At 38.5% G+C, this 17691-nt stretch overlaps 1 protein-coding gene across 2 annotated transcripts in view; it reads right to left on the minus strand.

Moving 5' to 3' along the window:
- Positions 1-17691, minus strand: part of EPS15 (epidermal growth factor receptor pathway substrate 15) — a 167694-nt gene that overhangs the window by 148827 nt on the left and 1176 nt on the right. The gene's annotated exons all lie outside the window — the stretch shown is intronic.

Raw genomic sequence — 17691 nt, forward strand, 5'->3', positions numbered from 1 at the left:
AATTTAGGTACTTATCACAAGAGTCCTCACAGCACTTGCCTTTTTTTGCCCTTCCTTCTCTTCTACCATGTGAGGACACAGCATTCATCCCTTTTTCGCCCTTCTACCATATGAGGATGCAGTAAGAAGCATCATCTTGGAAGGAGAAAGCAGTCCACATCAGACACTGAATCTGCTAGCACCTTGATCCTAGACTTCCTGGCCTCCAGAACTGGAAGAAATAAATTTCTGTTCTTTCTAAATTGCCTGGTTTTTGGTATTTTGTTATAGCAGCTAAAACAGACTAAGACACATATAAAAAGAAAATAATATTTGTCTCTTTGTGTTTGACTTATTTCATTTCAAGTCTTCAAGGTTTCTTCATGTTGTAGCATGTATCATAATTTCAATCCTTTTCTTTTATGCATGCACATTTTTTTAAAAATTCAGCTCTTGGCCGGGCACGGTGGCTGACGCCTGTAATCCCAGGACTTTGGGAGGCCAAGGCGGGTGGATCATGAGGTCACGAGATCGAGACCATCCTGGCTAACATAGTGAAACCCCGTCTACTAAAAATGCAAAAAATTAGCTAGGTGTGGTGGCGGGCGCCTATAGTCCCAGCTACTTGGGAGGCTGAGGCAGGAGAATTGTGTGAACCCGGGAGGCGGAGCTTGCAGTGAGCCGAGATTGCGCCACTGCACTCCAGCCTGGGCGACTGAGTGAGACTCCGTCTCAAAAAAAAAAAAAAAAAAAAAAATTCAGCTCTTGATGGACACTTGGGTTATTTCTACCTTTTAATTATTGTGAACAATGCTGCTATAAACATTACTGTACAAGTATGTGTTTGGATCCTTGTTTTCAATTCTTCTGAGTAGACAGCTGGGAGTGGAATTGCTGAACCATTTATTTTGAATTTTTTTCAGAAACTGCCATGCTGTTTTCCATCAGCTCATTTTACATTCCCACCAGCCATGCACAAGGGTTCCAGTATCTCCAAATTCCTTCTTTTTCTTTGATAAAAGCCACCCTAATGGGTATGAAATGGCTTCTCATTGTGACTATAATTTGCATTTCCCTAATGACTAATGATGCTGAAAATTTTCTGTGAGCTTACTGGCAATTTGCATATTTTCTTCAGAGAAATCTCTATTCAAGTCCTTTTCTCATTTTTTTTCTACTTTTTTATTATGGTAAAATACATACATGTACATAAAATTGTACATTTTCAAGTACACAATTCAGTGGCACTAAGTACATTCACATTGTTGTGCAACTATTTCCACTATCCATTTCCACAACTTTTTCATCATCCCAAACTGGAAATCTGTACATGTTAAACACTTAACTCCCCTTCAACCCCTCAATACCAATTATACTACTTTCCGTCTCTATGAAATTGACTATTCTAGGTACCACATATACATGCAAACATACAATATTTGTCTTTCTGCATTTGGCTTATTTCATTTAGCACAATGTCTTTAAGATTTTTTCCTTGTTGCAGCATGTATCAGAATTTCATCCCTTCTTAACAGTCAAAAATATTCCGTTGCATGTGATACCACATTTTGTTTACCCATTCATCTGTCAATGGATACTTGGGTTATTTCCACCTTTTGGCCACTGTGGATAATGCTGTTATAAACACTGGTATACAAATGTGTTCAAGTCACTGCTTTCAATTCTTTTGGATATATACTCAGACATGAAATTGCTAGATTATATGGTGATTATGCAGTAATTCTATGTTTAATATTTTGAGGAACTGCCATACTGTTTTCCACAGTGGCTGCACTATTTTACAATCTCATCAGCAGTACATTTCTCCACGTCTTCATCAATATTTGCTAGTTACTGGTTTTTTGTTCATAGCCATCCTAATGGGTATGAAGTGGTATTTCATTGTGGTTTTTGTTTGTTTTTTGAGAAAGGGTCTTGCCCTGTCACCCAACTCTAGAGAGCAGTGGCATAAACACAGCTCACGGCAGCCTCGACCTCCCAAGCTCAAGCAATCCTCCTGCCTCAGCCTCCCAAGTAGCTGCAGCTAAAGGTGCTCACCATCACACCCAGCTAATTTTTAAAAGAAAATCTTTAGGCCGGGTGCAGTGGCTCACACTTGTAATCCCAGCACCTTGGGAGGCCGAGGTGGAAGGATCACAAGGTCAGGAGTTTCAGAACCAGCCTGACCAACATGGTGAAACTCCATCTCTACTAAAAACACAAACATTAGCCGGGCATGGTGGCACGCACCTGTAATCCCAGCTACTCAGGAGGTTGAGGGAGGAGAATCGCCTGAACCCGGGAGGCAGAGGTTGCGAGGTTGCAGTGAGCCAAGATCGAGCCACTGCACTCCAGCCTGGACAACAAGAGTGAAACTCCATCTCAAAAAAAAATAAAAAAAACTGACAATCTCTCTGGGTTGTTTCCTCACATATTAAAAAACACAAAAGAAAAAACGTACTATAAATAGTCTTTGTGAAAATTACATGTTCCATAAATGTAAAACCCCGTATTGGCTGGGTGTGGTGGTTCACAGCTGTAATCCCAGCACTTTGAGAGCCAGAGGCAGGCAGATCACCTGAGGTCAGCAGTTGGAGACCAGCCTGGCCAACATGGCAAAACCCCGTCTCCACTAAAAATACAAAAAATTAGTCAGGCATGGTGGCAGGCCCCTGTAATCCCAGCTACCCAGGAGGATGAGGCAGGAGAATTGCTTGAACCAGGGAGGTGGAGGCTGCAGTGAGCTGAGATCACACCATTGCACTCCAGCCTGGACAACAAGAGTGAAACTCCAACTCTACAAACAAACAAACAAACAAAAACAAAAACAAAACAAAAATCCTGTATGTGTTACTCATTAGTAGTATTATTAGTTTTGGGGGGTTTTTTTTGTGGTTTTCTTGAGAAGAGTCTTGCTCTGTCGCCTAGGCTGGAGTGCAGTAGTGCGACCTAAGCTCACTGTAACCTCGCCTCCCGGGTTCAAGCGATTCCCCTGCCTCAGCCTCATGAGTAGCTGGGATTATGGGCGTCCATCACCATGCCCAGCTAATTTTTTGTATTTTGAGTAGAGATGGGGTTTCGCCTCGTTGGCCAGGCTGCTCTCAAATTCCTGACCTCAGGTAATCCACCCTCCTCGGCCTCCCAAAGTGCTGGGATTACAGGCGAGAGCAGTTGCACCCTGCCACATTATTAATTTTAAGACAAACTACATTAACCATGCAAAAGGCTAAGTGAACTTCCCAGCCCCTGGTTCTTTTCAGAGTTGCAGGGTAGAGTCTAATAATAATTTATATTTCAAACAAGCTTTCAGGTGCTGATAGTATAAGGACCAAACTCAAGAACACCTCTGAAGCAACATAATTAAAATGTGAATTTAAAAAAACCCTCCAGCCAAGTGAGGTGGCTCATGCCTGTACTCTCAGCACTTTGAGAGGTGAAGGATGTGAGAATCACTTGCACCTTAGGATTTTGCGACCACCCTGGGCAACACAGTGAGACTCCATCTTCACAAAAAGCAAACAAATTAGCCAGATGTGGTGGTGCATGCCTGTTGCCCCAGTTAATTGGGGGGCTGAGGCAGAATTACTTCAGCCCAGGACGTCAAGGCTGCAGTAAGCCACCATCGCACCACTGCACTCCAGCCTGACCAACAGAGAACTTGTCTCAAACAAATACATAAACAAATAACAAAATTTAGAAACCCCTTCTTCCTCATTAGTATAGTGGCAAATAAAAATAAATAAATACTTAAAAAAAAAAAAAAAACCCTTTCAAATAACACTAAGTTTTATTTCATGGCTGAACTAGGCACTTTTGAGGTCCTGATAATACATACGTATGCTTCAGGTACAAGAAAAGGATGTCCACTCTTGCCACTTCTAATCAATATTATACTGGAGGTTCTAGCCAGGGAAATCAGACAAGAATAAGAATAAACAGCATCTAGATTGGGGGAGGAAGTAAATCTGTATTTGTGCATGATATGAACTTATATATAGAAAATCCTAAGGAATCCACTAAAAACTACTAAAGGTAATAAATATGTTCAGATGGTTACAGGACACAAGATGAGTATGAAAAAAAATTTGTTCTTATACATCGGGCGTGGTGGCACACGACTGTAACTTGCTACTCAGGATTTCCAGCCTGCGCAACAGAAGTGAAATTCTGTCTCAACAACAAAAAAAATAAAAAAGCAAAGTTAGAGGACTAACACATCCCAATTTCAAAACGTATTACAAAACAACAATACTCAAGACAGTGTTGTACTGCACAGGACATAAAAAAGCAAAGTTAGAGGACTAACACATCCCAATTTCAAAACGTATTACAAAATCTGTAAATGAAATTAAGAAATCAATTCCAGGACGGGCACAGTGGCTCACGCCTGTAATCACAGCACTTTGGGAGGCCGAGTTGGGTGGATCGCCTGAGGTCAGGAGTTCGAGAGCATCCTGGCCAACACGGTGAAACCCCATCCCTACTAAAAAATACAAAAATTAGCTGGGCGTGATGGGGGCTTGCCTGTAATTCCAACTACTCAGGAGGCTGAAGCAGCAGAATCGCTTGAATCTGGGAGGTGGAGGTTGCAGTGAGCCAAGATTGCACCACTGAACTCCAGCCTGGGCAACAGAGTGAGACTTTGTCTCAAAAAAAAAAGAAAGAAAGTAAGTAAGAAATCAATTCCATTCACAATAGCATCAAATGGTTTTATTATCAATTTATTTAACTTTAACAAAAGTACAAGACTTATTATACTCTAAAAACTATAAGACACTGAACAAAATTAAAGTTATAAATAAAATGGAAAAACATCCCACGTTCATAGATCAGAAGACCTTGTTAAGGGCCGGGCGCGGTGGCTCAAGCCTGTAATCCCAGCACTTTGGGAGGCCGAGACGGGCGGATCACGAGGTCAGGAGATCGAGACCATCCTGGCTAACACAGTGAAACCCCATCTCTACTAAAAAATACAAAAATCTAGCCGGGTGAGGTGGTGGGCGCCTGTAGTCCCAGCTACTCGGGAGGCTGAGGCAGGAGAATGGAGTAAACCCAGGAGGCGGAGCTTGCAGTGAGCTGAGATCTGGCCACTGCACTCCAGCCTGGGCGACAGAGCGAGACTCCGTCTCAAAAAAAAAAAAGTATCTTAATAAAAGTAAACAATGTTTAAATATTTTATTTATTTATTTTTTTAATTTATTTTGAGATGGAGTCTCGCTCTGTCACCCAGGCTGGAGTGCAATGGCGCAATCTTGGCTCACTACAATTTATTTATTTATTTGTTTGTTTGTTTGTTTTGAGATGGAGTCTTGCTCTATCACCCAGGCTGGAGTACAATGGTGCAATCTCGGCTCACTACAACCTCCGCCTCTCAGGTTCAAGTGAGTCTCCTGCCTTGGCCTCCTGAGTAGCTAGAATTACAGATGCCTGCCACCATACCCGGCTGATTTTTGTATTTTTAGCAGAGGCAGAGTTTTGCCGCGTTGGCCAGGCTGGTCTTGAACTCCTGACCTCAGGTGATTCTCCCACCTCGGCCTCCCAAAGTGCTGGGATTATAGGCATGAGCCACTACGCCCAGTCAATAATATTTAAATATTTTATACATTAAGTACCTCCACAGCTTTTTGGAATTGGTAGATGGCTAATATTTTTAAATGCAGGTATATCTTTTTGAGTTATTATTAATTTGGACATATGAAGTATTTTAAAGCTAGGACTAGAAATCAACTTAGTAAATTTACAATTTGCAGAATTACACTTTCCTCTCTACCTGGCCTCATAATCAAAGAAAAACTATAAGCAGCACCTAAAAACTATTTCATTTTTGAATATTTTAAATATTTATCAAACAGATGTAAGTGTTCATGTCAATTATACATTTAAAAACAGATTGCAAAGTTTATGAGGGTTTTTTTGGTGAATTTTATAGTGAAATGAGTCTTGTCCACTTTAATTTATGAACACTGGTACTCTTAAAATTCCTGTCCTAAGGAAAAAATTAGTCATAAAAAGCTCTGAGGTTGGCCGAGTGCGGTGGCTCACGCCTGTAATCCCAGCACTTCGGGAGGCCGAGGCAGGCGGATCACGAGGTCAGGAGACCAGACCATCCTGGCTAACACAGTGAAACCCCGTCTCTACTAAAAATACAAAGAAAGTATCCGGGCATGGTGGCGGGCGCCTGTAGTCCCAGCTACTTAGGAGGCTGAGGCAAGAGAATGGCGTGAATCCGGGAGGCGGAGCTTGCAGTGAACTGAGACTGCGCCACTGCACTCCAGCCTGGGTGACGGAGGGAGACTCCGTTTCAAAAAAAAAAAACAAAAAGCTCTGAGGGTATAAAGCAGAAAACGTGCCAAGCAGGGACACAAACCAAGACATTTCAAGCAAGTGAAGTTTTTGAGCTATTCTGAAGTGCCAGATGGTCCAGAATCCACCCCCGGATCTTAAAAGGCCCTGCATAAAAGTGTGCCAGAAAAAAAAAACAAAAAACAGAACAGAATGTAGAAAACAAACTAAGAATGAAAGCAATACAGACTGCAGAGAAGGGTGAAAACTGTGTATACAAACTGAAATATTTCAATCTTCTTCAAGCTCACAACTTTTAATGCCAGTTTCCTACGCTACGTGAACTCTGACAAACTATAAATAGCCCTTGCAACCAAATTAAATATGCTTAGTTTAATCCCTTCAGAATAGCATTTTTCAGATTATTGCTCGAGTTAACCCTTGCTGCTGTCTGCTTTACCATTCAAGATCTTAAAATATAAACTAAAAATTCACTTGTTTGATTTCAAAACTCAAATGTATACATAGAAAAATAATTCAATAATATAAGTACCACATGTAACTCTACAGAAAAAAATTTATCAAATGATAGAGCAAAGGTTATCTGCAACAGCATTAATTATAGTGGACATACATACAATGTCTGTACACATTAGGGCTTAAACTATAACGCACACAATTAATATGCTCGAAAGACATTAAATTGATGCTTATGAAGACCACATATGAAAACACTTAAAGAAAACAGAAGAGGCCAGGCGCAGTGGCTCACACCTGTAATCCCAACACTTTGGGAGGCTAAGGTGGGTAGATCACAAGGTCAGGAGTTCAAGACTAGCCTGGCCAACATAGTGAAACCCCATCTCCACTAAAAATACAAAAATTGGACAGGTATGGTGGCACACGCCTGTAATTCCAGCTACTTGGGATACTGAGGCAGGAGAACTGCTTGAACCCAGGAGATGGAGGTTGCAGTGAGCCGAGATCACATTACTGTACTCCAGTCTGGGTGATTAGACTCCATCTCAGGAAAAAAAAAGAGAACAGAATAAAAATTGTTACATACATATAGATTTACATATATGTGTGTGTGTGTATGAAAGAGAGATAATAACGACATTTTGAAAACAAAAAGAAAAAATGTAAAAGACTAAAATTTAAAGAATGGTGTGGATGGTGATCTACCTTCTAGCTATTTTTCGACATGTATGTTCCAAGTTTTCTTTAGTGAGTGAAGAATACTGGAAATGAAAAAACATTTAGGCCCGACGTGGTGGCTCACGCCTGTAATTCCAGCACTTTGGGAAGCTAAGGCAGGCGGATCATGAGGTCAGAAGATCAAGACCATCCTGGCCAACATGGTGAAACCCCCCTCTACTAAAACTACACAACCCGTCTCTACTAAAAATACAAAAATTGGCTGGGCATGGTGGCGCGCACCTGTAGTCCCAGCTACTCGGGAGGCTGAGGTAGGAGAATCGCTTGAACCCGAGAGGTGGAGGCTGCAGTGAGCTGAGATCCTACCACTGCACTCCAGCCTGGTGACAGAGCAAGACTCTGCCAAGGACGGATGGACAGACGGAAGGAAGGAAGGAAGGAAAGAAGGAAAGAAGGAAGGAAGGAAGGGGAAGGGGAGAAACATTTAAACAAATACATAAATTCTGCAGGTTAAGTATTAATAATAACACAAGCAATTCTGTTTACCAAATGTCTCCTATATCTCAACAATGTGTATACATCATACATAAGCAAATGAAAGTTTAAGTAATTTGCCATGATCACTCAGAGATGTCACAAATGGCAGAGCTACAATTCAATCCAGGTTTGTCTTGTACTATATCCAGTGTTCTTCCCACTATATAAAACTTCACTCAGTGTCCCTAGGATGAGAATCTTGATACTCTGTTAAAATATATATACAAAATATTTTACCTACTGTTTTGGAGTAGATCACAGATCTTTTGAAGTCTATTCTTGAGTCCCCTTCCTATGGCCTATGGTCAAAATTAAAAATTCTTCCTTTATTACAAAGAAAAGATAAAAAAAGGAATCTCATAAGAAAATGGATGTTATATCCCACAATATGGACCCTATGTACCAAAATACAATTTAACTTGAATCAAATGTTCCTATAGATTTATATTATCCTTTCAAGTACAGTTTATCCTCTACAGTAACAACCCTGGATCCTATAAAACCATTAAGTAATTAAAAACTACATTACCACCAAAAGTTTCATCATAATCACAGGATTCTCCCATGGTACCTGCTTGCCTTACTTCTATCATCCTTTATCACAGTACTTGTCACACAAGAAAGTCAGTGTTTATCTCCCTAAAAAACTAAAAGCTATCTTCAGAGCAAATGTCATGGTCTTATGCTGTATGTCCAAGGCTTACTAGAGTAGTGACACACAGGAGGCATCTGGTAAATGTTTTCTGAAACAGAGGATCAACCAACAATACTGGAAGCACCTTTAATGCATATAATATCATATTTTAATATATGTATAATGTTATATCTATGTTGTACCTACAGAACAAAAAAAGGTGGAATGAAGTTATCAATAATCCTTAGTATAAATGATCCATCAAAATCCTAATTAAGTGCAACATATCATAAAAATTAACAGTTCATATAACTAAAATCTATCAACTGACCTAAGACATTCTGACTTCAGAGCCCAAGATCTCTGTCATTATTTTATGCTAGTTCTCAAAAATGTTCATCTGAGGATCAGAAATCATTACAGCTAATGGTTCCAGGTTTTATTGAATAAAATAGTTTGTTTTTTAGGGAGTCTCTGATACATTTTATCTTTAGTAATACAATACTGTAGAAACTCCAAGTCCAAATAATTGTGTCTGAGAGAGTATTAGCTTAAAAGTAAATATTGGCATGATGTACACTAACCTGGACAAGCTTAGATTTTCATTTGCAATAAATCTGGAGGTTGCAAAACGAAAAACTACCTTCTACTATGTCTACAAAAACTCTCCACTATAACTGTGTGGAACAATCACTTTCTAGAGATGTGGTGTATGCAGTGATAAGTAGATTTTCACATAGGAAGATGTAGTAGCCTAGAACATATGTTCAGCTATAACCAAGGAATGGTACCACAATTAGTCAGCTCTGTCAGAGCCATTTTGCCCTTAAAAATGCAGACTCATTCAATTAATATCTGAGTTGTTTAGACTACTGGGTTACAATTCTGGCTCTACCACTTAGCAGCAGTTTGACCTTGAACAAATTACTTCATCTCTGTGTCCCAGTTTTTTGTTTTGTTTTGTTTTTGTAAAACAGGGCTATAAGGATTACCAAGTTGTAAAGAATACTGAAAGTTCATCAGGTTGTAAAGATTATTGAAAGCAGCACATGACACGTAAGTGTGCTCAATATTATTGTTATTATCCCACTATTGACCTCCCCCCCACACACACACACATACATATATCACTGAATAATTTCTTTTACCTAACAATAGAGGAATGTAAGATCCCATGAATGTTCATTTTCATCCCAAAATTTGACTGAAATACCATCAATGACTATAGGAAGCAGCATAGCAAATGTCTTGGAGAACAGATGTGCCTGGGTTCAAATCTCAACTCTCCCACTTAAAATACAACCATAAGCAAGTAATACAGATTAATGCCTATTTGTAGAAAGGCTATAAAGATTAGGCGAAACAATGTATGTAGATCATCTAAAAAAATTTAGTATTTATTAGGCGTTTTAGAAGCATCAGTCCTCTTCCTTCTCAACAGTGGCATGAGAATGTTTTTCTTCCAGGATCTCTGTATTGATACTTAGCCCACTAGATAGAACTGTTCCACAACTAAAACAAGACCACACTAAGTTTCCAAACTATAGTGGAGCTGGGGGAGGGGGGAGATCACACTAAAAAAGGGAGAGAAATCACACATAAAATTAAGTTCACAATTTCAGGTTGCTTTCTCATTTAAGTTTTTTAAGCTCAATATTTATGCACAAGGAGTCAATCATGGCTCATGGCAGGCTTAAGAATAAAAATATGAAGATAAACTCTTTCCCCTGTCCTCACCCCCAGAAAGTATATCTTATATGTCCTGATGGACCACAAAAAGTATATAGCTAGGCCGGGCACGATGGCTCACGTGTGTAATCCCAAGCAATTTGGGAGGCCGAGGAGGGCGGATCACCTGAGGTCAGGAATTCGAGACCAGCCTGACCAACATGATGAAACCCTGTCTCTACTAAAAATACAAAAATTAGCCAGGTGTGGCGGCAGGCGCCTATAATCCCAGGTACTTGGGAGGCTGAGGCAGGAGAATCATTTGAACTCGGGAGGCGGGGGTAACAGGGAGCCGAGATCGTGCCACTGCACTCCAGCCTGAACAACAGAGCCAGAAGTCCACCTCAAAAAATAATAATAAATAAATAAGTAAATATCTAAACCAGTGATTTGGCCAGGCGCAGTGGCTCACACCTGTAATCCCAACACTTTGGGAGGCCAAGGCAGGAGGATCACTTGAGGTCAGGAGATGGAGACCAGCCTGGCAAACCTGGTGAAATCCATCTGTACTAAAAATACAAAAAAATTTAGCCAGGCGTGGTGATGCACGCCTGTAATCCCAGCTACTCAGGAGGCTGAGGCACAAGAATTGCTTGAACCCAGGGGTGGAGGTTGCAGTGAGCCAAGATCGCACCACTGTTCTCCAGCCTGGACGACAGAGCAAAACTCTCTCGCGAAAGTACTAAACCTTTAAAATAAAAATAAATAAATAAGCCAGTGATTCTCAACTAGAGGCAACTAAATCCTCTAGGAAATATCTGTCAATATCTGGAGATATTTCTGATTATTGCAACTGGTGAAGGTGAATAGATAAGGATGCTGCAAAACACCCTACAATGCACAGAACAGCCTCCCACAAGAAATTCTCCAGCCCAAAATCTCAAAGTGCCAAGGCTGAGAAACCATGATCTAAAAAACTACAAAGTACTGTAATATAAACATCTTCCTCCAAAAAATATGTTCTTATCTAGCATTCTTGGTCAAATTTGTATTCTTACTGCAGATTTAGTAAGGAATAAGCAGTTTGATTATTTCAGATGAAAAACTCCTGGTACTATTATATTCCCATTATCATAACCCCCAGTTTAAAGGGGGGAGGAAGTGAGGCTTACTTTACTTTTCTTTGTATATTTTTACCACGTAAAAAACAAGTTTTAAAAAGAGCCCAACCTTTATTTTTCAATTGCACCTCTGATTCATTTGATAGCATTATTTATATCACAAAGGTGAGTTTCTTCTACCTCATTTCTATCTTACTTCTACACAAAATATTCAAAAGTTCACATGTACGTAATAGGAAAGCACAGTATATGAGGCGGGGTACAAGGCCAGTTTTTAACAAATTGGGAAAACTATAGGAGTGGCTAAAGAAAATAAGTCACCAGTTCATTTTGTAATCACAACATGCTTAAGAGGTCTCAATAATACCCAAGAAGTCTCAGTAGTTTATTTCTAATATGCAAATGAGTACACTTAAGAGGTTAAGTAATTTGCCCAAGATCACAAAACTACTCAGGGGCAGAACAGGTGTGCTCTTGCAGTTATATTATTCTGCCTCTGCTCCTGAAATTTGAAAATCTAGATTTTGCAGAAGCTCTAAGAGAAAAGACTGACAAATTAAACATATAAAACAAATATTTCTACATAATCAAAGAATGCCAAAAACAAAAAAATTTCAGAGAAAAAAAATTTTGCAAAGAATTTTGCAAAGAAGGGCGAATTTCCTAAATATAAGAAGAGTTCTTACAAATCAGTGAGAAAGACGACAAACAGCCCATCAAGAGAACAAGTAAAAAACTAAAGCAGTTTACAAAAAAAAGAAATACAAATGGTTTCAAAGAGAAAAAAAAAGTTCAACCTTACCCATAAATAAATAACAAACTAAAACAATGAAATTGTTTGAAATCTTTCTGATCACTAGACTGACAATAATATAGATGTTGAGCAAGCTGTGGAGGAAACGACACTCTCAAACATAGGTGCTACTACAGCAGTGTTTCTGAATGCAAATGAGCAATATCTTTTTTTTTTTTTTTTTTTTGGAGACAGGGTCTTAGCTCTGTCACCTAGGCTGGAGTGCAGTGGTGCAATCATAGCTCAATGTAACCTCGAATGACTGTTAGGACTACAGCTGCACACTACCATGCCCAGCTAATTAAAAAAATTTTTTTTTTGTCCCAGATGGCTCTCACTATGTTACCCGGGCCTTGAACTCTTGACTTCAATCAATCCTTCCACCTCAGCCTTCCAAAGCACTGGAATTATAGGCCTGAGCCACTATGCCTACCCCAAATTAGCAGTATCTATGTAGATTAAAAGTATCCTTTGGCCCAACAATTACACCTGCTAGAAATTAATCCATATGCTCACACATGTGCACAAAAACATGTAAAAGAGTATCCACTGCAGCATAGTTGTAACAAAAGATTGAAAACAAAATAAATGTCCAGTATTAGGTGGCTAGTAAAATAAATAACAGTAAGTTTACATATAGAAATACCCTGAGGTTTTGAAAATAATAAGGGAGATCTACATGTGATGATATAGAGCAATCTCCTAAATCAGTTAAGTTAAAAATAATATAACAACAACAAACTGTGAAACAATAAACAGCTTATACAAAAGAATATACATACACAGTGCATATATTATATATATTTATTTGCATATACACAGACTATTACTGGAAATTCACACAAGAAACTGGCAAGAATGGCTGCCTCTGGGAAAGCAAATGAGGGCCTAAAGCAGTAAGGGAGACTTCACTAGCACTGTATGAATTTTTTCAAACATGAATTTATGTTGGCTTTTTAATTTACTAACTATAAATTCTGAGCCTCAGTATCCTCCAATCTGAAATGATAATAATAGCTTAGTTCATAGGTTATGCTTTGTAAATTATAAAGCAGCACACAAAATTATAAATTAGTCCTCTAACTGAATTGTCCAAATCCATTAATTAGTATCATTCCTCTGACCAATTTCTCTAAATCCAAAGATGAGAATGTTTAGGATGAAAACTAAGTGTAGACGTAATCTTAGAACACAAAGCTTTACTTTACACATAGTTATTGTGTATTCAATTTAAATGAATAAATTTTTAAAAATGACGCAGAGAAACGCTAAATCAGTTGATTACAGAAGGAATACATTCTCACTGTTAAAAACAAGGTAGATAAAAACTACAACCATGCTACTATAAAACTGTTTTTTATTTCTTCCAGTCTTTTTTCTACGCATGCTTAACTGGGTTAGATCATTTGTCGAAATAAGAAAATGTTCACTTTACTGTAATAAAGCATTCAATTTACAAGATTCCTCAGATTATTAAAAACGCCTAATAAATGTAATTGTTAATGAAGGCATACCTTGTTGATTCAACTGCTTTAAAAATGAAACTTCAGCATATGAGTTTGCCTAATGAACTCTGCCTGGATTAACTTTTCATTTATTATTTCTATCAATTCTCCAACTAACCAGACCTCTCTCAGGCCATTTACTTGGTTTTGGTTTCCAGAGTTCTGATTTTTTTTTTTTTTAACTTTCGTTTTAGGTTCAAGGGTACATGTGAAGGTTTGTTACATCAGTGGACTTGTGTCACAGGTATTAAGCCCAGTACCCAACAGTTATATTTTCTGCTTCCAATTTTATTAGGCCCCAAACTCACAAACAAGTGTATAAAGTGCTTTTTGTAATTCCCTGAAGAACAAGTAAAATACCTTAGATTGGGCCTTTAAAATCACACTATTAGAGATTGCAGAGATTCTGAACTACAATTCATTGCTAATGATACTCAATCTTTTTCTACCATACCTTAGTCTGTTACTAGAATTCTTTCTGCAAATAGAGTGAAAACAAAGGAATGCACTCTTAGATTATTCCTGAGAGACTCACTATTGGATAAACCTAACCGCTCCTAATTAATTTTAACTATGACAACCCCTCCCAAGTGCTGAACATTTCAAGCCATCCTTGAGAAGGGTTAGATATCTCTCCCAAAGAAGAACAGATTTCCTGAGTATGTGGAACCATAATTATAGGCAAAAAAGAAAAACATCATTAATATGCTTTTCCCATTGTAGGAACTCAAATATCTGTCATGTTGAGAACAATATCACTTTTCTGCTTCTGAGAACATGTTGTAATTTTCAAACTAACCTGTATTTACTGTCATAATTGTTAAATCAGACTACTAAGATGATATGTTTATTAGCACACACTGTATACTTGTTTAAAAAATGAAACTGAAAATAAACACTACAAACTGAAATTATGGGAGATGTTTTCCTTTAATTTCCAAGTTTTCTGTAATAGTTATATCACTCTTGTAATTTAACAAAAAAAGCATTAAAACTGTTTTTATACCATTTATATATCAGGATTTTTAAAATAAAGTCCCTACTTAAGGGCTTTTTTATTACTTAAAAAAAAAAAAAAAAAGAATCTGACCACATAGGGAGTCCCTGTCTCTACAAAAAAATTTTAAAAATTAGCTGGGCATGGCGATGTATGTTTGTAGTCCCAGCTATTCAGGAGGCTGAAATGGGAGGATCCCTTGAGCCTCACTCTGCCTCCTCAACACAGGTTGCAGGATGCAGTGAGCCAGATCATGCCACTGTACTCCAGCCTGGGTGACAAAGTGTGATCCTGTCTCAAAAAAAAAAAAAAAAAATCCTTGCTAAACTAAAGCAAGAAAACCAGTATAAAGCTGAATTGCTAAAAGACTATTTTAAATATTCAAATCCTATCTCAGTAAAATAAAACCTTTATCATCAATAGCACTAACTTTGAACACACAATTGTATCATCAAGATACTATTAAAGGCACTAGAGATTCAGGGGCAAAAACCATGTCTTCTATCCTCAAGAGGCTTACTACTTAAGACAATGGCATATGCTGACAAAAAAGAATAAAAAATACAAGGGAGCGTTGGATATGCCAAGCATATAGTACATAGAGAAGTACAGTGAAATAGACAGCTTTTGAAGTCCTATAGACCTTGGTTCAAATCTTAGATCCACCACTTACTAGCTTACTTACTAGCTCCTCCAATTTGTAAAACATATTGTTAGATTCTAAGTGTAGTAAAATTCCTGGCATATAGTAATACCCAAAGGGAAGTTAACAGTATTATTATTACTAGGGATACGGGCATTAGGGAGTAAAATTGACTATTGGAAATGTTTTTTAGAAGTATTACATGCTTTTTTTCTAATCTAACAACAGAAGCAAAAATCAAGATCATTCTCCTTCAGGTTTTACTTCTCACTGACAAGAAGTAAACAGAACAACTAGAAAAGACAACTGAATTAGAAAACATTAAGGCTGTAAAGCACTAAAGAACCCAGAGAAAGTCCACTAGGTCTATAAATCATAGAATACTGTCTATAAAACGGGATCTTAAGAGTTGGAAAGGTCCTTAGATCAACTAATTCAAACTCCTCTAGTAGAAATAAGTTTCAGGTTTTGTCTCCAAGGTCAAAGAATTGTTAACTACTTTTGTTCATGAGAATATATATCCTCAGTACCTAGAGTAATTCCTAGCACATAGTAAATGCTCAGCAAATATTTGTTCAGTCTATTTTAAAGTTAAGAAAACTGAGGCCTGGATATTTAACCCAAACCCATACAGTTAGCTGTTGCCAAAGCAGAACTGGAACTAACATTCTGGTACTCTAGTATTCTATCATCTCTAGAAGCAAGAATATAATAATTTAGGTAATTTATTCTGGTGGCTGGGGAGTTGAAAGGTTGGTTGGCAAGCTTGGAAAAAGGAAGGAAGGAAGGCATAAGCTAAAACATTTTTCACATTTTTTCCCCAAACTCAGTTTTGCTTAATTGGTTAAGGCAAGAAATTATAAACAAGATAATCCCAGTATAGTGTCTAGTACATAATAGGTACTTTAAAAATATTTGCTGTATGAAAATCACCATCATATGAACAGAAGCAGAAACTAACTTGCATGTTTAATCTCCATAACTGTTACAGAACCCTTTAGAGCTTTCAGTCATTCCTACAACAGTTATTAATTACTTTCTTCCAGCTAGGTACTATGGGAGAAGATGGATTAAAAGATGTCCCTGCCCTGAATGATCTCTCACTTGAGTATACCTATGTCTAAATGTGTGTGCTGGGAGGGTGGGCGGGGTGGGGGGGGAACAGAGGATGACAAACGGGTCAATAATGAATGTGAAACCAAGCTGCATTGTTACTTAGTGTATTGGGCTCAGGCAGTTATAAAAAATTAAAATTAAATTTAAAAACCACAAATCTGCAAAGTTTTGAAATAATAAGGAGGCACACTGGGGTATACTAGCGACTAGAAATGTTATTTTTTTTCCTGTGCCTTCGTAATTCCTCTTATTGCCTCTTCATGTTTTAAAATCAGAATATTCTGAATTTACTTATTTGAATTATCAATAAAAATTAACCACCAATGTATATTCTCTCATGTGTGAGGCACTGAAGGATAATAGCTACTACTGACTCCGTTCTTACTGTGTACACATTAATACCTAAATATATAACCCAAGAACATATGTAAATTTTTTAAATGGCTATAAAACTGACAGAGCCTGAAGCAATTCTCCAGAGATGAATGATAGTAAATAGAAGCTAAAAACATGGTATTACCCAGGGAGAGAATAAAGTATGTACACAACTGAGATGCAATTTTACGGAAGTCTTCAAGAGCACAAAACCTTCAAGAAGGCAAAACTCCTGCCAGAATTGGCCAACAGAGCCAGAAAACAACAGCCTGCCAACAGGGATCTTGTTTAATGCAAGTCACTAACTACACTCTCAGAAAGTGAATACCTAAAAGTCAGTGCTGTCGCTGTTCAAATTGGAGTTTTGGGAGGACCCTTCCAAACATACATAACCAAGATTAAACCACCACATTCCATGTTAAAGGGTTCTTCCCCCCCTTGTTATCTGCTTGGCAGGACAGGACAAACACCACCACCACCAAATAAACTGGGAAACAGACTTCCCTTATGACACCTAGAATTCTGCAAACACGAGTTAGTTATTTTACATGAAGCATGTACGTGACTCTCGGTTTGAGAAAACATTTTTTTCTCTCTATCCTAGTGCTAGGCAAAGCACCCCAAAGCCTCTTGATTTTAAACACAGAAAACTCCACTGCCGAAATGTTTGCCCCTATCCCAGCGCTAAAGCCTTAGAAGCACCGACGAATCTAGGCCAAGGAGAGTACAAGATGGCAGGGAGATACCACAATGCAGGCAAGAAAGACGGGGTGGGCCCCAATCGGGAAGCACGCGCCACCAGCCCTGGAGAGAACCTTCTGAGAAGGAGACGTGGGGGCGAGTTTGGGTCAGAGCAGCAGGAAAGGGCTGTCAGGTGTCTGTC

Source organism: Macaca thibetana, chromosome 1, assembly GCF_024542745.1.
Source record: "Macaca thibetana thibetana isolate TM-01 chromosome 1, ASM2454274v1, whole genome shotgun sequence".
NCBI classification, from domain to species: domain Eukaryota; kingdom Metazoa; phylum Chordata; class Mammalia; order Primates; family Cercopithecidae; genus Macaca; species Macaca thibetana.